At 40.4% G+C, this 22,461-nt stretch overlaps 1 protein-coding gene across 2 annotated transcripts in view; it reads right to left on the bottom strand.

Moving 5' to 3' along the window:
* Positions 1-22,461, bottom strand: part of LOC122539800 (F-box/LRR-repeat protein 20) — a 136,684-nt gene that overhangs the window by 93,164 nt on the left and 21,059 nt on the right. The window contains exon 1 of one of the 2 annotated variants that reach the window (XM_043674863.1): positions 12,850-12,877. The exons of the other annotated variant lie outside the window; for it this stretch is intronic. The gene's annotated coding sequence lies outside the window, so the exon portion shown is untranslated. Of the gene's footprint in view, positions 1-12,849; positions 12,878-22,461 lie in introns of those variants that run through there. 2 annotated transcript variants of the gene reach the window in all.

Below are 22,461 nucleotides of genomic sequence, written 5' to 3' on the forward strand. Positions count from 1 at the left end.
AGAAAAGCTCTATGGTCTCCAATGAAGGGTTAGTGGGCACACCCAAAATGTCAAATTCTCCACCTCCTGATGCTGCCTGGCTTGCTGTGTTCTTCCAGCCTTCTGCCTGTCTATTTCGGATTCCAGCATCTGCAGTTTCTTGGTCTCTGAAAAATGGAGGAAGCAGCAGAAGGTCTCAAAGTACCTATCCAAATATTTTATATGTTAAAAAGCTTGCAGGTTAACAGCTGGAAACTGTGATTAAGATGGAAGGTTACCTGCAGGATTGCATTACATTCAAGCTACAATGTTAACTTCAACAATTCTATGGTGGCACAGCAGAGACCCTTGAATCGTATATTTGTCTGCAGGTTTCCAGTCACCTCCAAAGGGAATCTGCATCCTTTTCGATCTTAGTGCTGAAATTTGAACTCAGAAGTTGTGTTGAATCATGTTCCTTCACGTTCAATATGCGATTATGTCAGTTACATTAAAATTGTTTAGAAAAACAATGCAGTTGATAAAAAAAAACTTTGCAGAAGTTGCCAAAGTTGATCCTCACCCAAGCCACCTCCACATTTCAGAATTTGTTAGCCATCCATACGAAACAGGATAAAACATCAACTGCAATTTTCCTCATCCATATGGCTCAAGTTTAGAGTGCACCTTTATAAACTGATCCAAAATGTAAGAGCACCTGCTCTTTTCTTAAAATGATTAGTTTGTGATCCATGCATAAAACCAACATTTGTTGCCAATCCCCTTTACGTAGGTATCGGGGAGCCATCTCCTTGAACCTGAGCAGAGTACAAGGTAGGCACATCCACCATGCTAGGGTTTGAGAAGGTTTTCTAAGATTCTGACCCAGAGACACTAAAGAAACAGGAATATAATTCCAAGTAAGGATGGTGTCTAGTTTGGTGCAGAACTTGTAGGTGAAAGTCTTTCCATGCATCTCTACCCTTCTGCTCTTATGTTTGGAAATAGTCTTAGGAGTCTCTGCAATTTGGTGTACTTATTGTAGGTGGTGCACTTTGCTGTCACTACTGATGGAGGAACCGTTTAAGGTGTGATGTACTGAACAAACCTAGACTGCTGTTAAGTCTTAATCACTTAGAATGAGTTGCAGATTTCGAATCATTGGAGATGTCACTTTTTAAAAAATAAAACCTACAGTTATTCAGGAATATGATTTTAAAGAAGTTTTGGGTTTACAAATTAACGTTACTCAGGAAGCATCTGCAAGGTTCAGAATGACAGAAGTGTTTTGACATAAGAGGGCCATTTGGTCCAATGTGTCTGCACTAGCACATTAAAATGAACATTACCTCGTGAATGTAGGTTTGCTCACTGAGCTGGAAGGTTCATGTTTCATCACCATACTAGGTAACATCTGTGAGTACTGATGGCATGGCCTGCTTTTGATGTGCGTTAAGGTTTACTTGGGTTGGTGATGTCATTTCTTGTGATGTCATCATTTCTTGTTCTTTTTCTCAGGGGCTGGTAAATGGGATCCAAGTCAATGTGTTTGTTGATAAGACTATCAGTTGGAATGCCTTGCTTCTAGGAATTCTCTCGCATGTCTCTGTTTGGCTTGTCCTAGGATGGACGTGTTGTCCCCAAAGTGGTGTCCTTCCTCATGTTAGTAAAGATACTAGTGAGAGTGGGTCATGTCTTTTTGTGGCTAGTTGATGTTCATGTATTCTGGTGGCTAGTTTTCTGCCTGTCTGTCTAGTGTTGAGAGTTTGTTACAGTTCTTGCAAGGTATTTTGTAAATGACTGTATAGGGTCCTTCAAGTTCATTAGCTGTCGTTTTAGTGTGTTGGTGGGTTTGTGGGCTACCATGATGCCATGGGTCTGAGTAGTCTGGCAATCATTTCAGAGATATCTTTGATATAGGGGAGAGTGGCTAGGGTTTCTGGATGTGTTTTGTCTGCTTGTTTGGGTTGTTTGTTGCAGAGAGAAAGAAAAAAAAGTCAGCAGACTGTTCATTGGGTACCCGTTCTTTTTGAATACACTGTATATGTGATTTTCCTCGACTCTTCGTAGTTCCTGTGCTGCAGTGTGGGGCAGCTCATTGAGATAATGTTCTAATGCAGCTTTGTTTGTGAATGTTGGGTTGATTGCTTCTGTAGTTCAGTATTTGGTCTGTGTGGTTTTCCTGTAGATGCTGGTGTGAAGTTCCCCATTGACTTGGATCCCATTTACAACCGAGAAAAAGAACAGGAAATGACATTACCAACCCAAGGAAAACTAAACAAATAAAAAAAAGGCCACACCACCAGTGCTTCATCCAGAGGCTCACTGGTGTTACCTAGTATGGTGACAAAATGTCTGAAAACAAGCCACCTAGCTCAGCGAGCTACATCCTACATCCAGAACCTCAACATGAGCTACAAATCTTCTCAAAACGTACTAACATTATTACCAAGTGTCAATCTTCTGTGATGATGCAGAAGTAGTATGTACCACCTCAAGGAGAGTTTGTGATAAAAATTCCACTGGTAATCCATTCAAAGTTGATGCTGGAATGCATGAGCAAACATTGTTATATTTAGCATTTGAAAAATCCTCAAAGCAAAACTGACCAAATTTCCAAGTTGGAGGTCTCATTGTTGCTTTGTTGTGGCCAAAGAAATCAAATGAGAACTGGTTTGTGTTGACAGTGTGGCCATCTCAATGGGGTGAGTAAATATTAACCCATCTGGTCCATTCAAAGTCTCACCAACTATTTACATGCAAGTTACTTTCACCAAATCATGAAATTTGGAGAAATCATGGAGAATTGCCTCCTTTTGACATTGTGATTGGACAGCTATGGGCAAAAGTCAAAACAATTAAGCATACTTCACGGGTGACTAATCTCAGGAAAAGTAATGGAAACACTACCCCAGAACAAAAGGAGACATGTCATCAAAACAAAAAGTCTGAAAATTTGCCATGAGTTCAAGAGACTCCTGATTCAGCAAGTGCATTTGGCATATGGGCAAAGGGGTTTTACTTGTTCATTGAAGAATCAAAACACGAAGAAACAAATGGTCTAAATTATATTTTAAAAAGTGGACAATATGCCTAATGACAACTTTTTGTAACTAATAAATACTTTAGTTATAAAAACATACTTCCATTAAAAAAATCTGGTATATTACTCATTCATACCCACAATAAAACAATTTAAGTAATTCGCCTATCACTGCTCACTTACAGTTGCTAAGATCTGTATCCAATCAGATTTGTAGAAATAACAAAAAGTGACAGACATACTGAAAAATCTGACCTAGAAATAAACATCCTACCAGACACTGGAAGAAACCAGTACCGTTTTGGTTTTTAACATTACACACACACACACAAACAATCAATCAATCAGTTACCTCTGGTGCTAAGGTGAAAATTGTTGGATAATATCAAGGTTAGGTTTTTAGAAACTCAGAAGGAAGACGGATGGTGAATAAATGCGATAACAGAATAACTATAGACTTTTCCCAAATGCATAATCCATGCTGGTTTCTTTTGCAAAGAAAATTTGAAAAGTTGTGTTTGGAATTAGATCAAGAAAACTCCTCTGGTCTTTGTATGAAGAAAGTGTTGCTGATTCGAGAAAACAAAACTGAAGACGAGGAAAATTATCAAATGTATGACAGGGTGGACAGAAATTCAATTCAATCCAGACAAATATGAGATAATGTATTTTGAAGAGAGCAGACCTGATAGGATGATGAAAAGCATCAAGGAAGAGGACTTTGAAAAGCATGACCATAACTCTCAGAGAACAAAAAATGGTTAAAGCAACATACAACATGTTTCCATATTAGCCATTGCATGGCATGCAAGAGCAGGATGTTTATGCTAAAACTGTATGAACCATTTGTTAGGCCACAGCTAAAGAACTATATACACTGTTAGTCAGTGTACTCTCTGAAGGATATGATTGGGAGATAGTAAGGACTGCAGATGCTGGAAGCCAGAGTCAATAGATGTGGAGCTGAAGTAGCACAGCAGGTCAAACAGCATCCAAGGAGCAGAAAGGTCAATGTTTCAGGCTGAAATCCTTCATCAGGACTGGGGGAGGAGGAGGGAACCCAGAAGTATATGGGGGTGGGTGCTGATTAGGTGGTGATCGATGGACGCAGGCAAGGAGTTATTGTGATTGGTCAATTGGAAGGGTGGGAGTGCTTAGGTGAGTAGGAAGATGGCCAGGTTAAGACAGATCAGGGAGGTGAGATGGGGTGGGGCTAGACATGGGAACAGGCAGGAGGAGGAGGGACTTTGAAGCTGATGATGTTGATGTTGAGGCCATTGGGCTGTAAGCTTCCCAGGTGAAATATAAGCGGTTGTTCAGGTTTCCTGCTCCTTGGATGCTGTCTGACCAGTTGTGCTTTTCCACCTCCACAACAGATAATTAGAAAGGCAAATGGAATTTTGTCCTTCATTACTAAAAAGTTTAAAAGCAGGGAGGTTATGTTGCAGCTGTATAGGGTGCTGGTGAGGACACACCTGGATTGCTGTGTGTAGTTTTGGTCTACTTACTTTAAAAAGGAAGTACTGGCACTGAAGGGGGTGCAGAGGAGGTTTATTAGGTTGATTCCGGAGTGGAGGGGGTTGGCTTATGAGGAGAGACTGAGTAGACTGGCATTATATCCATTGGAATTTAAAAGAATATGGGGGATTTTATAGACAAAATTATGAAGGGAATAGATACGATAGATGTTAGAGGATGTTTCCATTGGCAAGTGAATCAAGAACAAGAGGGCAGGGTCTCAAAAATAAGGGGGAGCAAATTTAGGACTGAATGGAGAAGGAACTTCTTCACCCAGAGGGTTGTGAATCTATGGAATTTCCTGCCCAGTGAAGTGGTTGACGCTACTTCAGTAAGTGTTTTTAAAGCTAAGATAGTTCTTTTCTGAACAATGAAGGAGTAAGGGTTACAGTGAGAGGGTGGATAAGTGAAGCCGAGTTCACAAAAAGATCAGCCATTATATTAGTGAATAGCAGAGCAGGCTCGAAGGGCCAGATGGCCAATCCTGCTCCTAGTTCTTATGTTCCTCCAGTTTCCATTTGGCCTCACTGACAGTGGAGGCAGCCAAGGATGGACATGTCCTTCCGGGGGAATGGGAGGGGGAATTTTATTAGCAGGTACAGAGGAGACTTACAGGCTTGAGGGAAAACAAAAACAAAAAATGAACAGGCCAGTGTTGTTTTCTTTACAACAGAGGAGCTGGTGGAGAGATTCAATTGAGCAAAAAATTAGACAGTGAATCGGAAGGACCTATTTCCCTTAGTAGAGAAGCTAATAACAAATTGGACTTAAGGCAAAAAATCAAGAACAGTTAAATTTTTTACAAAAGATGGCAATGGCTGCAAAGGAAGACAGAAACACATCACATTTATAAAAGACTAATGGAATAGTATAGGATAGATGGGCTTCAGATTGGTTCCATAGGTCGGCACGACATCAAGGGCCGAAGGGCCTGTACTGCGCTGTAATGTTTTAAGACTTGAAACACCATGGCCCAGAAGGCTGCAGACCAAAAGCTGGAAATGGAAGTGAAATTAGACTGGATAGCTTTCCTTTTTTGACTGACAGACACAATAGGCCCAATCGTCTTGTTTTGTAGTGAATTTCTATTATTCTAAAAAGGTGTGCAAATCTGTCCAGACAGCTATGGGTTTTATTTACAGGGGTAGAGGAAAAGGATGCAGCCAATCCACTGACACTTATTAGTTACCTGCAAGCTCATTGTATCTGCAGCTCTTCTCATTTTTAAGACAATAACACACAAGAGTTTGCAGCCTCACATTGCTGCCAAGCTATTTCATATCCAAGCCAGATCAAAAACAATTCAAAACAAAAGTTAGAGTTGTACCCTACCAATAGGGTTGCCACATGAGACAGTGCTCATATTGGCTCCAGCATCTGGGTTAAAATGACTTTGAAAAGAACACCAAAACTTGAGCCACACTATCTTCAATACAGCTCACTGTTAGACAAGCACTGTAATGCTACTGGTTTGTGTTTTCAGTGTATTTTTAGAAAATTGTCAATAAAGTGGACCATTGGTATTAGCCTCAAGACTTTAGACACACTGGAATACTTTACACAGATGACAACAGTGTCTGGTGTACAGTCCACATGAAATAACTTGGCAAAACTGTTGTTAGATCATGTGGCTAGTTATTCAATCACTGACACACAACAATCCAAGTTTCGAAACATGCTGCATAAATCTATGATTTTTACTACAAGCATAAACTCCAGGGGTGAATTGGGAGAAAATCCATCAAAATTTTAAGACACAGAAAGCGGTCAATTGGCCCATTGTATCCATGTTGGCTGGTAAACAAGCCACCCAGACTAATCTCACTTTCCAGTAATTGATCCACACTACTGCCATTACAGGATTGGAAGTAAATACCCAGACACCTTTAAAATGAGTTAAGCGTCCCTTTCAAAGTAGCAAGTGCCAGACACCATTCACCTATTGTGTCAAAAAACCTCATCTGCTCACTAAACCTTCTAGCAATCACTTTAAACCTTCATCTGTTTAGATTAGATTAGAATAGATTACTTACAGTGTGGAAACAGGCCCTTCGGCCCAACAAGTCCACACCGCCCCGCCGAAGCGCAACCCACCCATACCCCTACATCTACCCCTGACCTAATAGTAAGGACAATTTAGCATGGCCAATTCACCTGACCTGCACATCTTTGGACATCTTTCCAGCACTGGCAACATCCTTAAATCTCTTCTGTACTCTCGTACAATTACATGCTTTCTGCAATAAGGGGACCAGAATGGCGCACAATATTCTGTTGTGACCTAACAAATGATTGAAACAGATTCAGCATTACCTCCTTGCTCTTACAGAAGATAACTCAGCTAACAAAGAAATGGATTCTACATGTCTTAACCATCTTATCTCCTGCCTTATCACCTTCAGGGGTCTGCAGATATTTACTCCAATGTCCCTCATATCCTCAATGTCTCACCATTCTCCCATTGTCTTCCTTTGCCTTGTTCAACCTCCCCACACGCATCACCTCACACTGCTCAGTATTGAATTCCACTTAGCACTTTCCCATCTACCTGACCAGTCAATATCTTCTTGCAGTGTATAGCGATCCCCCTTGCCACAAATAAGACAATTTCTGTAACTTCTTGATCATGTCCCCTACTTACAAGCAAATCATTAATACACACCACAAAAGGAAATGACCTAGTACTAAGCCTGGGTGGACCCCATTGGAATCTGTACTCTAGCTGCAATATCAACTTTGGCCTTTTGTTTAACACCCTAATCAACTCTGTATCCAGCTGGTTTCATTGCCAGGATCCCCTGAGCTTTTTCTTAAAGAAACACGTCAGCCTGCCATGTGGGGTCTTGTCAAAAGCTCGTTAAAATCCAAAGTGCACTAGCCTAAAACGCTTCTTGTTATTTCCTCAGAAGATTCAAGTTTTTTAGCAGATTTGTCACTCCGGTGGAGGTTCAGGTTTAAGTTTGCTCGCTGAGCTGGTAGGTTTGTGCTCAGGCTGTCACCATGCCAGGTAACATCAGTGAGCCTTCATTGAACCGCTAGTGTCCTGGCCCGCTTTCTATTTGTCTTGGTCTATTAAGGCCAATTTTATCATTTCCAGTTCTTTTCCAGAGGTTGGTAAATGGGGTCCAAATCGATGCGCTTATTGATGGAGTTTTGGTTTGAATGCCAGGCCTTTATGAATTCCCATGAAGGTCTCTGTTTAGCCTTTCCGAGGATGGAAGTGTTGTCCTTCTCAGTCTGTGTGTAAGGGTACTAGTGATATGACCAGCCATCACTGGTATCCTTACACACAGATGAAGGAGGACACTTCGACTGGGAAAACACTTCCATCCTAGTACAGGCTAAACAGAAACACGCACAGGAATTCCTAAAGGCCTGGCATTCAAACCGGAATGCCATCAATAAACACACAAACCTCTGAGAAAGAAGTACTAGAAATGATACCACCCGCCTTAACAGACCAAGACAAATAAAAAGTGGGACACAAAACCAGCACTTCAACAGAGGCTCACTGATGTTACCTAGCATGGTGATAAAACGTTAGGAGAACAAACCTACCAGCTCAGGCACCAAATTTACAACCTGAACATTTTCACTTAAGAAATCCATGCTGGCTATCCTTGATTAATCTATGCACTTCCAAATGACAGCTTATGCGGTGTCTCAGAAAGGATTCCAATCAGTTGCCCACTACCCAAACTCTGAGCTGGCATGGCTTGTCAAATTATGTATTTCAAATTGTTGACCCACTCCCTGTAATAGGGACAAACCACTTGGACTTCAGTCAAAATATAACCACAAAAGGACACCATGCATACATACTCAGATGTGCAGCATGGAAACAGACCCTTCAGTCCAACCCGTCCATGCCAACCAGATATCCCAACCCAATCTAGTCCCACCTGCCAGCACCCGGCTCATATCCCTCCAAATCCTTCCTATTCATATACCCATCTAAATGCTTTTTAAATTTTGCACTTGTACCAGCCTCCACCACTTCCTCTGGCACCTTATTCAATACACGTACCACCCTCTGCGTGAAAACGTTGTCCCTTAGGTCTCTTTTATATCTTTCCCTTCTCACCCTAAACCTATGCCCTGTGGTTCTGGACTCTCTGACCCCAGGGAAAATACTTTGTCTATTTACCCTATCCATGCCCCTCATAACTTTGTAAGGTCACCCCATAGCCTCCTACGCTCCAGGGAAAACAACCCCAGCCTGTTCAGCTTCTCCCTATAGCTCAAATCCTCCAACCCTGGCAACATCCTTGTAAATCTTTTCTGAATCCTTTCAAGTTTCACAACATCTTTTCGATAGGAAGGAGACCAGAATTGTATGCAATATTCCAACAGTGGCCTAACCAATGTCCTGTTTAGCCGCAACATGACCTCCCAACTCCTGCACTCAGTACTGACCAATAAAAGAAAGCATACCAAATGCCTTGTTCACTATCCTATCAACCTGTGACTCTACTTTCAAGGAGCTATGAACCTGCACTCCAAGGTCTTTGTTCCGCAATACTCCCTAGGACCTTACCATTAAGTGTATAATACAGTTGGAAAAAAACGAAAGTGATCAGTTGCTGGCATGCGACGTGAGGAAAGCAGAAACCATGGCGATTTGTGTAAAGACTATACAAACTATTTAACAAGGCTGAAATCTAGACTCCTGACAGGGTTTACCCTTTTCTTTGACTTGTTCTTTTCAGCTTGCAACTTGTTCCAAGCAAATTTTTTTTTTTTTTTTAAAAAGGGCATGGAAATAGTGGATAGTCTGGATATCATTTCTCAATCTTCACTGGATGCAGGATTAGAGCACTGCTAATCTTGCAACTTGCATTAAAAGCAAGTGGGGATAGACGTGCAAACCTTCAGAGACATCAATATCCATCTGCCAGGCAATAAATTATTCCTTACTAAATATTACACCATCTCTTCCACCTTGCCTATTCAAATTTTTGCCATGTTTGATACAGCACGAATGTGGTTGCACAACAAAAGCCTTCAAAAATAAAAATAATGGTTATCCATGTGTCTTTTACAAAGAACCTGGAGGTTCCTATTTGGACAAATTGACTAGCTCTATTTAGTCTACATTGATGGATTAGATTGCTGAACAAAGTGTACAGCAGACACTGCCGTGTAAAACAAGGAATTTAGTTCCAACCCTGATTGAATAGTAAAAGCTAAACTCGTTTTGTATAAGAGGAATTGAGTCATTGAACATAACCAATGTCACAGAATTCTTCACTTTGCCAAGTATTCCAATGGTGATTTGTTTATGCTTTTGTCAATTACTACGGTTCCCGTGTTTTAAAATGCAAAAACTACAGATAGAGGGAGATGTTATTAACAGAAATCTTGCACAACATCGATGTTTAATATATTCTGGTTCCAAGGTTCAGCTGTGTTTAATCGACCTGGTCCCTTTTAGATCTTAAAACTTAAATTATTTTAAATCCAAGTCAGGTACGATTGCACAATGGCAAGTGCTGGTAAATTTCCAGCTCCAGGTAAAAGCATGAAAACACTGCCATCTCCATTTTTAATACTTTCTAGCTATTTGAATTATTGGCCAATGTGCACAAAGTTGTGCAATAAACCCAAGGTTTAATATTCTGTACTAGAAGATCGGTTGTTGCCATCATGTTTGTGATGTTGGTTTATCAGTACAATGTTGTTATCTCCATATATCTCTGCATCAATACGTGTAAGACTCATGCCATCTTGCTTTATCTTTGTATCTGTACTCCAACTAGAAGACCTCCAGACTCCATTCCAACAAATCTCTGGGTGCCTCCCCAACCTGCTTGAGGTCAGACAAAGTTCAGCTGTCCAGGTCACAGAAAGCCCCATTCCTCTATCATTGGGTTCACTGACTAATACTGGGTCTCAGATAATGAACATTCCAACTTCAAAATTCTCATCTTATCTCGAAATCCCTCCATAGCTTGCTTGGTCTCTCCTTACTTCAATCATCTCTTGCAGTCCCACTCTTGACTGTTCTAATTCTGCTCTCATACATTATAATTGCTCTATCAGTAGCTGCACTTTCAGTTTTCTAGGCCTTAGGCTTCAGAATGCCCTCCCTATATGCCATACTTCATTTAATAATGCTCCTATGAAGTGTCATGGAGCATTTGCATTTTGTTAAAAAGGGTGTGATATAAATATTAAAAAAAGTGATCTCCTTCCCATTGCAGAAACTACATAATCATGTGATGCACTGCTAGGACAAATAGACTGTCAATTAATGCACAAAAAAATTGTTATGCCAACTTGCAAGGGTGTAGGTTTATTCTTTAAAGCTACAAAGTCTAACGTTTAAGTAAAAAAGGGGTTTTAAATTATTCAGAATTTACTGCTGGTTGGGCAGGAAACTATGGAAATTGGACTAGAGTCATACAGTAATAAGAGATGTACAGCATGGAAACACACCCTTCAGTCCACCTTGTCCATGCCGACCAAATATCCCAACCTAATCTCGACCCCTTTGCCAGCACTTGGCCCATTTCCCATTCATATACCCATCCAGATGCCTTTTAAATGCTGTAGTTGTACCAGCCTCCACCACTTCCTCTGGCAGCTCAATCCATACACACACAACCCCCTGCATGAAAAAGTTGGCCCCAGGTCCTTTTTATATGTCCCTTCTCACCTTAAACCTATGCCCTCTAGTTCTGGATTCTCCCACCTCAGAAGAGACTTTGTCTATTCATCCTATCCATGCCCCTTGTGATTTTATAAACTTCTATAAGGTCACCCCTCTCAGCCTCCGTCTTTCCAGGGAAAACAGCCCCAGCTTATTCAGCCTCCCCCTATAGCCCAAATCCTCCAACCCTGGCAGCATCCTTGTAAATCTTTTCTGAACCCTTTCAAGTTTAACTGCACATAATATTCCAAAAGTGGCTTAACCAGTGTCCTGTAGAGCCACAAAATGACCTCCCAACTCCTATTCTCAATGCTCTGACCAATAAAGAAAAGCATACCAAATGTCTGCTTCACTATCCTATTGACCTGCAACTCTACTTTCAAGGAGCCATGAACCTGTACTCAAAAGGTCTCTTTGTTCAGCAACACTCCTTAAGACCTTACTATTACGTGTAGAAGTCCTGCCCAGATGTGCCTTTTCAAAATGCAGCACCTCATATTTATCTAAATTAAACTGTGCTGTTCCTTTGCCGAATGATGTGCTTTCTCAATGTACTAACTCTCAAAAAATACCTGTAATGTTACTCAAAGCGAGGTGCAGAATAAAGTGTTTTATACCATCAACAATCATTTAAACGATTTTCTTTTATGGGAGCATTACAAAACTGCCAATTTACAATTTGTTAAAGCATATTTGCTCATGTACTCAACTTTAATGACTTACTGTTCTTAAACAATGCACAATACACTAAAAGATGTTCCAAGCAGAAGGCATGTAACAATTTAGGGAGGGGTGGGAGGCAAAACAATTTGATAGCAACAGCATTCCAGGGTTCTAGGAGCAGTGCAGTGTCAGCATAGAAGATAATGACACTGGTTAGTTCACAAAGAGACTATGGAAGTGAATGCTGGGTCATGGTAATACTGAAAGGAAGTTTTTGATTTGGATTAATATATTATAGTGAGTATGGAAACATTTGGCAAGGGATTTACTGAGCATGGCAATCTCAGGAAGAGAATAATTAGAGGTGCAGCAGAAAAGTATGGAAGTAAGTCAAAGAGAGATTGTGGGGCTCTGGGTAAGGTTGCTAGCTTTTAAAAGCACTGCAAGGATGAGACTGAACTGTTAAAGGGGCCATTGAGTGTGGTACTGTTATGTTTACTGGGTGGAGTCGGTTGGTATTTTTGGAAACAGTGAACAAAAGCAAATTCACCTTATCCTCAAAATAGCATAAGGTGGTTTCCCAGCACAGGGGTGGACTGTTATCTTAATTAAGTGCTTATGGCACTAACAATATTGTCAAATACTATGTCAGTGATTAGAATACAAGCATGCTGTACACTTTACAGGCTCTCTGGCATTCGGCCAGGATCCATTCATAGGAACCCACCCAGCTCACAGAAAGGCCTGGGAGCCAACAAGTACAACTATGCTTTCAAGGTCTCTGCTTACATCCCAGAACGGAATGATAACTTTGCATGGAAGTTCTTAGTTGAGGCAGAAGTGCCCAATTCTCTCAGACTTTTGGTGATTAGTACTGTAGAGAACAGCAAATCAAAAGTTGGAGGAATTGGTTGGCATTATTCAGAGGAAGAATGATCCAAATCGGAGGCAAGTATAATAAATAGGCTTAGATATAGGAAGTTTAAGGGTGACAGAAAGTAAATGTTACACTTACAGGAAGTGGTGCTATGCACAAGAGAGAAACAGATATCTTCTGGTATGGTTTTCTTCGAACGTAGCTCAATCACAAAATACAAATCGCTTTCTGTGAAGTCAATTATATGTAACAGGTAATTAGGTACATATTGAAGAGGACAAGTGTTAAAAGGATATGTAGAAAGAGCAGGGCAATGGAATTAGAAGAGTTCCAATGTGGAGCTAATAACCACACAGATTCATGGTCAAATCACTCCTCTTCGGTATTGAAACTTCATATCTCTGGGAGAAAAGAGCCAGAGTAGATTCCATTATAAATCTTGTATTATTCAACACTGTACTGCTCAGGAGTTTACAAATTCTGAACTATGTTTCAGTTTTTAATAGGAGACAGAAAAGACACCAAATCAGAAGCTCCAAGCCACAGCAGAGATAGTAAAATGCAAAAGGAGCAGCCCTGCGTAGTGAAATGAGAAAGAAAAACTAAACATTTTACTCCACATATGAAAGCTACATGTTACCAAAAGACAAGTAAAAACTAAGAATTGACTATAGAAGACAAATATTGAAATGAGGTGGTCCAAGGAGCTGTGGCAAGTGATCCCACATGGGTCTACATGGGGGCACCATCTTTTTACAATTTACATTAATAATTTGGATCAAGGGAACTAAAGCATGGTGGACAAAGATAGGTTGGAAAAGTGGGTTGTATTGAGCCTGTAAAAGGAAATTTATAAGTCGAGTCTGCATGAATCTGGCAGATGGAATACAATATGGGAAAATGAGGGGTTGTTGTTCATTTTGACAGGGAGAACGAAAAAGCAAAAAGTTTTACTTGCACAGAAAACAACTACAGAATTCTGAATTGCAGAGATATCTAGGTGTTCTAGTGTAGGAGTCTTGAAAGGATAACTGGAACAAGTTGGGCTCATTCCCACTAGAGTTCAGAAGTGTGAGGGAAGAGTTGATTAAAGTATTAAGAATCGGAAAAGTCTTGGTAAGTGGACAAGGGGGGGGGAAACTTTCTTCCTGAGCACGTCCAACGCTGGAAGGGGAGGGGGCTAGAGGGTACAGATTTAAAAATTTAGGGACAGATGAAATTTTGTTTTCCCTCTCAGAGGGTTGACAGACTTTGGACATGCTAGTCTTAGAAGGCAGTGGAAGTGCAATCATTATGTTTTAAAGACAGATGGATAGATTGTTGTTAGGAAAGTGAATTCAAGGCTAACTTGCAACGAGACAGGATTGTAGAATGTGAAACTTAAACAGATCAGGCACAATGTTGCTGGGTTACGAAGGAAGCTCAATAGGCCAAATGGACTTATTCTGCTTTTACTCAGTGTTTACATTCAGTCTTCAGCTTCAAAACGCAGATAGCACAACAGTTGGCACCTGTAAATGGTTGTATATGTACATTTTCAACTGAGTGCTTGTGTAAGTCCATACTGTGCCTGGTAGAGAAACAACTGGGTCTCTAGTGTGACCAGAGAGATGTCAGGGCTCAGATAAGATTGTAACAGTCTGAAGAAATGCTTTCTTTGGGCTTCCACACGCTAAGTATGGGGCCTCTTTGCTTTTCGTTTGTTTGGCCTTGCAGAGGCCAATTTACACGCAAGCTAAATATTTGGCTTTCTACACTGCCAGGCAACTTAGAAGGCACATTGATCTGGAGTGTTGGTGGGATAGGTTGAGGTCAAAGTTCAGAAGGAGGTCAGAAATCTACAAATGGTGATCATATGATGATTTAGCTCTGGTTCTGGCTGCCTCAGGCTGAAATGAAAATTCCAAGAGGGAGCAGGGATTAGCAACATACATGAATCAAGGCCTAATGCTGGCCTTAGACACTGATAAAGGATGCCTCTTGTTTGGCCTTTGTCAAAATGGTATTCAATTCAGTCCATACCAGTATTCAGAATGCAATGGTGCTCCCATTTTGAATCCAAGATGGTATCAGAAACTTAAAACTGAAAGTCATGGCACAAGGTTTTTAGCACTAAAAGAAAAACTGTGCAGAAGTAAATAAAGTAACTAGCTTACAAAATTATAAAACTAAAATATATCCACTTAGAAAACAGTAGAAGGACATTAACTTTCCCTGATGACTTCCCTCCATGCAAGAACAGAAAATATATTCTAAATTAATTGGTGCCCCAAGTCTACTCCTCTTGACACAAAGATATCTAAATTCAAACTAGTAACTACTATATTTTAAGAACCAAGCTTATTTTGCCACACGCTCAATTCAAGTTATTGGAGAACCACTTTTGAGGGAGACTAAATGCACAATAACACCATGTTAAAAAAAAAATAACCAGAAGAGCTTTTTTCTAGCCATCTTCACCTGAAGGTTGAGTCGCTACAGCATAGAAGCAAGCCATACTGCACTTTTGCATGTCCAGCAGTGAATTTTCAACAGTAAACTACAGAGTCAGAGAGATGTACAGCACAGAAACACATCCCTCAGTCCAAATCGTTCATACCGCCCAGATATCCTAAATTAATCTAGTCCCATTTGCCAGCATTTGGCCCATATCCCTGTAAACGCTTCCTATTCATATATCCATCCAGTTGCCTTTTAAAATGTTGTAATTGTACCAGCCTCCATCACTTCCTTTGGCAACTCATTCCATACATGCACCACCCTCTGCATGAAAAAGTTGCCCCCTTTAGTCCCTTTAAAAACTTTCCCCTCTCCCCACAAAAACTCAAGTCTGCTAGTTCCAGACTTCCCCTCTTCCTCCCCCCCCCCCCCCACCTCCCAACCCAGGGAAAAGACCCTGGATATTTACCCTATCCATGCCCTTCATGATCTTATAAAGACTCCATTGACTTAATTATCCCCAGTTCTAACTACGTGGAGCAGAGTGTGCAGATATTGGACATTTTGCAATGGAGAGACAAGGCCAAATCCTGTTAACTCCTCAGACTAACAAACTTCCATAATCATAATATTAGACGGACAATGAAACATAGCTTTGAATGTTTTAGCTGCATACCATGTAACAAAAGTAATGAAAACTATTTAAAAAATACTTTCAGGAGTTTAGATACAGCATCTCACCTACTGAACTTTCTTTCATTGCAGTGTGTGAAAGTTAAAAGAGCCAGTAAGGTGTCCCTGGTCATGGGACTAACAGTCCTGGGTTCAATTCCCACCTGCACACCTCTGGAGCAGTAATATCTCTAAAAAAGGTTGCTTGGATAGTATCCAGAACAGTTAACCTCATGTCTAAAATTGGTGTAAAAAGTGATAGGGGAAAAAAAGAAGTTAAAAATACAAATCAATATTGTACTTTCCTACTTTGCTGAAACATCGAAAAGCACTTTACACAATGAATTATCTCGAAGTTCAGCGCCTCTTAATACATTAGAAAATCAGTCATTCTGCAGGAGTGACATTTCACGAACAGCAACAAAAATTAGTTAATCTGTAAAACTAGGGTACACCAATACACAAGAAACATCCTGCTCCCATTTAAAATAACAAAGAATCTTTAACATGCATAGAATAGACCACATTAACATTCACTTGTAAGATTAATATCCGTCAAAAGTTGGATCTTGTCACAAGGGTTATTTATGAACTGATTACAGTGCACAAGTTACTTCTGACAGTCATTTATATTCTATAGAACAGTGATGCCAAAAGTACTTAAATTATTAATAATGGAGAAAAAATTCCACAGCATCAGGCCCATGTATTGACAAAAGTTAGCTAATCAAGGAATGCTGTAATCAACACGCCAAATTCCTACCTCCAGCTCTACTACAGATTACCAGTGTGATTGCTGTCTGCTGAGAATGGATCTATAAATAATCCCCATGGATGATGCCACAGGGTACACCTTCAGCTAATGTAATAAGGATCAACAGGTGCCCTCTAGAATATCTTAAGCAATGTTAGATGTTTGGGATCAGATTTAAAGATTTGATTCAGTCAGCTGTATCAAGAGGGACCCAATTCTTCTCGATACAAACAATGGTTTACACAATCTGACCTTAACAGTACATTCAAATAAAGTGTACACCCTTGATAGATTTTCTTTGGTTTCATTGTTTTTGGTAAGTTATCTTGATTGTATTCATAACCAAATAACTCAATTTCAAAAGATCTTTCAAACAAAAAAGTAATAACAATTTAATTTCAGCAGTTGTGAAGCCCTTAAGAAAAATATACAGAGTAAGAGATGAACATTGAAACCTTCAAGTTCAGAGATCAGCCAAATTCCCAGTTTGTTTATATCAAGGGAAAAACACTCTAAACAGAAGCATTTAATAGCAAAAACAAACCCAAAAACTGAAGCATAGCATTTGTAGCTTTGGATTTAAACTCTTATGGACTGGAGATTTATAATTCACTTTAATCATAATATTCAGAACAACTAAGAGACAAACTGATTATTTATTTTAAAAACAATGCACAACGAATGGCCCCATATGGACAGATTATCAAATAAACAACACATTTAGCCTCATTGACCTCTGTAGATAATTAATATAAGGAAATTTATTAAAAGTGTTTTACCTATGCACTTTGGTCTCACAGTATGTCATTTCCTGCCTTTCTGAAAAGGCAAGGCAATGTGGTAGGCACCCATATGATCTCCAGAGACCAGTATGCCATCATTAGGAGTTAATGGTTAATCCAGATAAAGTAAACCAAATGCTCCATGTTCCAAAGATGTGCTCTTGGTCAAAAAGATACCCAGTCTGTTTAAAGGAAACTGCTTATGATTCATGAAGACCAGACAAAGGCATGAGGAAAATCTTTGAGCCATAAGCTGTTACCTTGCTTGAAGAGCTTTTGTAACACCACACACGAAAAATGCTATGCATTGAAAAGAAAACATTTCATCTTATCAGAGCCACAGTTTGGTATTGTTCCAAAGATAGTCTCTACTACTATTGTGCAGTCTAATAATACTGAAAAGTAATCTAGTTAGAGAGTTAACAAAATGTTAGTCACCAAGTCAACAGGGTCACAGTTAAGTGAATCTATCAGCTGTTCAACAGATGGGCAAAAAAAAAGCGATCTGCCTCTTAGCCTTAAATGGAAACCCCCAGAGATTACTATGCAAAAGATGCCTGTCTCAACAGTTTGAAAAATGCTTACAAACACTACAAGAAAAAAAAACTGACGCAACCAGCCCACTACATCATTAACTATAAGGTCAGCTCCATAAATTTAAATCCAAACAGTGATAGTCTATACTCAAAATGAATTACATCATCTGTAAATACAATTACAATGAATTTATTTTATCTTGTTAGTTCAACTTCGGGGAAAAAAATTCTGTGCACTCTATAAGCTTCATAGAACATTGCAAGTTTTACATTTCTAATACAGCTTGTATTTATAGCACACCTTTAAATGTTCAGAAAAGGACTCAAAGAGAACATAATCCAAGATAAAAGGGAAGAGAATTTTTTAGCAAGGGATGCATAGAGCAGGACTTCGATAAAAATCAAGCAGTCAGTCAGTGGTGGCTGAAAAGTGGAAGGTGCAATTAAAAGGGCCCAGCCAGAATGGGATTTCAGGGAAAGGTTACAAATTGGAGTAAGATACAGCACAAATAGCCAGGGACCACAGATGTATATAAATAGTTACACTAAAGCCAAGCAAATATGTTTTATCAGTTAAATCAGCAAAAACTAATCAGAAAAAAGGTGACCAACATGAGATCCACTATTTATTAAGTGAGAGCGCCACGATATTCTGAATAGGCAGATGTGATGCATTGTAGGGTCTTGAGATAAACAAGGCACATCTTTAAATTGATCAACACTTGATGCACTGCAACTGATCTTAATGCCTGTGGGCTTGCATAGGTGTGGGGAAAACTGAAATAAAAGAAAGTTACTCTGGGTTTCTATTCCCAAGTTGTTATCCAGTTACCACTGCTTGACATATACATGGATACTGGAATATGAATATAATGGGATGGGGAAGGCAGGAAGAAATGAGAGAGTCAGATGTGACACCCCAAGGACTCCAGTGGTTCATGGTAGCAGTGTACCAGCACCTTCATCTGGACAGTTAGAGATAAGCAATAAATTCTTGCTTCGATAGTAATGCGCACATCGCAAGAACATTTTTAAAACTGCATCATCTTCTGATCTCTCTGCCCATGAATTCTGTGTGCTTCCCGCTCACTACAGCTGACCAAGAGGCTATTCTGAAAGCTTGGAATTTCAAATAAAATTACTATAACCTGGTGTTGTGTGACTTCTGAATTTGTCCACCCCAGGCCAACATCAGCAGCTCCACATCATGAAAAATGATCACATAGATGATGTGCCAGAGAGCTCTTTGCAAATGTGAACCCCTATCACACTGACTTACTTTCAGGAAAGAGGGCCAAAGGAGGTTGAAGGAAAAAAAAAGCATTCTTCTCCTCTGGCACCTGATTAAGATTTCAAGGAGTTATTGAGTTTGGAATAGAAGAGAGCTGATTTAACAGTTGGAGCAGAGACATTATTGGCTTGCTAATTACCTCCATTACATTTAATTAATTCATTCAGTTACCTCATGCTATCAAATTTGGTAATGACTTCATTTTCAGTATCTCCAAAGTCATCAACAAACCCCTCTTCGTATTATCACAACATCTGAACTACAAGTTTCACTACTTTGAATTATGTTGTGCGTACAATCAGATTTCACATACCCTGTTGATATTGCCATTACTGGGTGTTTTGTAATCAGAACCATTGCCATTTGGGAATTGTTGATACATCGCATTTTCCGCCTGCTCGCATTTGGGTTTGCTTGGTCTCAGAAGCAAAAAACAAGATGCTGGAAATGCAGAGCCAAATTCCATCTAAACATGACACAGAAGAAAGAACACAAAGATCCTTGATAGGGGGTGGGAGGGGGAAGAAAAGGTGTGTTCTTCACCTGAAGATGTTTAGCAAACCGATGTACATTTGATGTCAAGAATTGCTTTTTACAGCGAAAATCCAAAAAAAAAAGTGATCAGATGGTTAAAAACAACAACTTGTTGATAATGATGTGAGCTTCACTGCTTCAGAGGACAAACAAACAATTTGAGATATGGATCTCCAGGCACCGGGCCTAGACATGTCAGTCAAACTGGTGGGCAGACAAGTATAGACTCTCACTTGCTTATCCATCCAAAACAAGCAACTGTAGTCCATCCAACAGGCCTTTTACAGCAGATTTAATTCTGCCCCAGGGTTCATTCAGTGACCCTCAATAAATTCTTCCCAGCATGTGTTGTTCACTGGTTGCCCCCTTGTTATTAATCTCCTTTCAAGTAATTATCCATGGCTTTCCTCCACGCTCTAAAACCTCCACCATCCATACAACCCTCCAAGATTTGTGCTCCTCCAACTCTGACCTTTTGCACACCCCAACACGAAAATCACTCCACTAGGAATGGCTCAGTGGCCATGGCTCAGCTCTGCAAAATTCTCAATTCACTCTACCTTCTTTAGGACTCTCCTTAATACCTACATTTCATCAAGCTTTGAGTCAAATATTCCCATATATGTGAATAGTATAAAATTTTGTATGAGAACATTCTTGTGAAAATGCCTTTGGATATTTTATACAGTAAAGAAACGTTATATAAATGCAAGATAATCTTACAACTGCTTAAAACAACCCAAACTGTTCATTTTCAACCTACTGTTGAAAGTATGGTGCTGGGAAATCACAGCAGGCCAGGCTGCATTGGAAGAGAGGAGAATTGATGTTTTGTCTATAAGCCATTCATCAAGGAATCTCATGATAAAAAGAGTGTATACCTGATTCTCTTGTTCCTCAGATAATGCCTGACCTGCTAGGTTTTTCTAGCACCACATTTTTTACTCTCCAGCATCTGCAGTCCTCACTTTCACCATTTTGAACCCATGGTCAAACAGAAGCCTCCAGTCTAGTTTCACACTGTGTTCAGACATTGAAAAATGACAATTGTGGCTATAACAGCAGGTCAGACGCCAGGACTATTGCAGAAGTATCTCATCTCCTGTCTCCCCATTGCCTGTCCATCATCTCCAAGACACAGGTCAAGAGTGTAACTGAATCCTTTTTTTTTTAAAAAGAAAGTTTGGTTTTGTAACCAAGATGACTCTGGAAAATGATGATTTTGTTCAGTTTTATTGTACTCATGTATGCCTATACCTGAGCACATGTGACAAAATCTAATTTCTTGGATGGACAAGAACTTGACACCATTCAGGTCAAAATCAACTGCTTAAATTAATAGCCCTACTCCTCAGATGCTGCCTGACCTGCTGTGCTTTTCCAGCACCACTCTAATCTAGACTGATCTCCAACATCTGCAGTCTTCACTTTCGCCTACCTTCAAAATTGAGTCCTTTTATATTACATTATATTACCTACAATGGGGAAACAGGCCCTTTGGCCCAACAAGTCCACACTGACCCTCCGAAGAGTAACCCACCCAGACCAGTTTCCCTTCTGACTAACGCACTAACACTGTGGGCAATTTAGCATGGCCAATTCACCTGACCTGCATATCTTTGGATTGTGGGAGGAAACCCATGCAAACGCAGGGAGAATGTGCAAACTCCACACAGAGAGCCACCTAAGGCTGGAATCGAACCTGGGTCCCTGATGCTGTGCCGCCTTACAGTGCTCAGTGGCAGCAGAAGGTAACATGGCACAGAATGGGCCACAGCAACTCAATAAAAGGCTTCTTGGCCAACATCTTGCAGATCCATGACCTGTACTGTCTAGAAGAACAAGGGCAGCAGATGCAAGGAAAACACTGCCACCTGCAAGTTCCCCTTCAAACTACTCATTAGCTTGACTCGCAACTATCATGTCTTCATTGCCACTGGGTCAAAATTCTGGATCTTCCTTTCTAACAGCACTGAGGTTGCACCTATTCCCCAAAGACTGCAGTGTTTCAAGAAGGCAACTCACTATCACCGAGAGAAAGTGAGGGCTGCAGATGCTGGAGATCAGAGCTGAAAATGTGTTGCTGGAAAAGCGCACAGCACTGAGGTTGCACCTATTCCCCAAAGACTGCAGTGTTTCAAGAAGGCAACTCACTATCAACGAGAGAGAGGGCTGCAGATGCTAGAGATCAGAGCTGAAAATGTGTTGCTGGAAAAACGCAGGTCAGGCAGCATCCAAGGAACAGGAGAATCGACGTTTCGGGCATTCCTGAAGAAGGGCTTATGCCCAAAACGTCGATTCTCCTGTTCCTTGGATGCTGCCTGACCTGCTGCACTTTTCCAGCAACACATTTTCAACTCACTATCACCTTCAAGAGACAGCTTGGGATGGTCTTCTTTCCACTAATAGAAACTCTCTCTCTACATTAGCCCCAACCACTTCTAATATTACACGATCTAGATCAGATTTAAAGAGACTCCCTACTTCTTCAGATTACGTGATAAGTTATAATCTTTGATAGGAGAAAGTGAGGACTGCAGATGCTGGAGATCAGAGCTGAAAATGTGTTGCTGGAAAAGCACAGCAGGTCAGGCAGCATCCAAGGAGCAGGAGAATCGATGATTCAGGCATGAGCCCTTCTTCAGGAATGAGGTGTGCGCGCCAAGCAGGCTAAGATAAAAGGTAGGGAGGAGGGACTTGGGGGAGGGGTGTTGGAAATGCGATAGGTGGAAGGAGGTTAAG

Source organism: Chiloscyllium plagiosum, chromosome 33 (assembly GCF_004010195.1).
Source record: "Chiloscyllium plagiosum isolate BGI_BamShark_2017 chromosome 33, ASM401019v2, whole genome shotgun sequence".
Lineage (NCBI taxonomy): Eukaryota > Metazoa > Chordata > Chondrichthyes > Orectolobiformes > Hemiscylliidae > Chiloscyllium > Chiloscyllium plagiosum.